Source organism: Penaeus monodon, chromosome 25 (genome assembly GCF_015228065.2).
Source record: "Penaeus monodon isolate SGIC_2016 chromosome 25, NSTDA_Pmon_1, whole genome shotgun sequence".
NCBI lineage: Eukaryota > Metazoa > Arthropoda > Malacostraca > Decapoda > Penaeidae > Penaeus > Penaeus monodon.
The window spans coordinates 90049-91078 of NC_051410.1; positions in this window are offsets into that span (position 1 = coordinate 90049).

The window sequence follows — 1030 nt, forward strand, 5'->3', positions numbered from 1 at the left end:
TATCCAATTTTATAAACTCAAAAAAATGACAGTTAAAAAAATTTAAAACCTTTGCATTCCACGCATTCCATAGAATTATGGTTTTCATTCCTTTTTTTAATTTTTTTTAGGGGCAATCCCTAAAATGAGCTGATCTTTAAAAATTTTTTTAGACTTAGTATTCCTTTATTTTAACTGATTTCATGAGGTTCAAACTTTAATTTCATAAACTAAATGAATTGATTTATAAAATGCTGCAGAGCTTTAAAATACGCGTTTTTTCCCTTTAAAACATATGGACTTTTTGAAAAGTTCCGATATGTATTTTTCGAAATATCAATTTTTTAAAAAAATTTGGTGAAAAAATAAGCGAACCCAGTTTGTCCCATTTCAACTCAGTATTTCTTTCATATGAAACAAGAGAAAATTTTGAATGAATCAGAAGATAAACTAAAGGCTGTTGAGTCATCACGTCAGTGGGTCAGGAGACGGCTTGGCCGAGCGCGCGAATTTCAAGCTTACTGTCGCGCGGATAAAAAAGGGTTTTAAAAAGTTACTTCGACGCAGTGTGTTTTCCTTTTCTTTGTTTTACAACAGCATGGTTAGGTCTGTGGGGAAAATCGGTGTAGATAGATACCCAAAAAACACGTAAGGGCAGATGTGCTATAACGGCCATAGTTTTTTAAATTCCAGGGATGAATGGGATCACAAAAAAGGGAATAGATTTCAGAAAAAAAATACTAGAATTATAAAGTTTTAAAAGGAGATTTAAACCCAAATAAATTTGGGGTTTAAAAAAATCAAAAGATCGATTAAATTCTTTTGGGGTTCCTACCAAAATCCAAGCTGGGGCAATTACTACCATTTCCCAGTTTAGCCCCGGAAAACATTTTGAAAGAGAATGGCTGGAAATAGTTTTAAAAATACTTGCAAAAGTCTAAAACATTCCAAAAATTATTAAAAAAAGCTTTTATACCAAAAAAAATTCTAATGCTGGTTATTAAAAAAGTTGTGGGTAACGTTCATATGTTACTGTGTCTGTGTTTTTTTT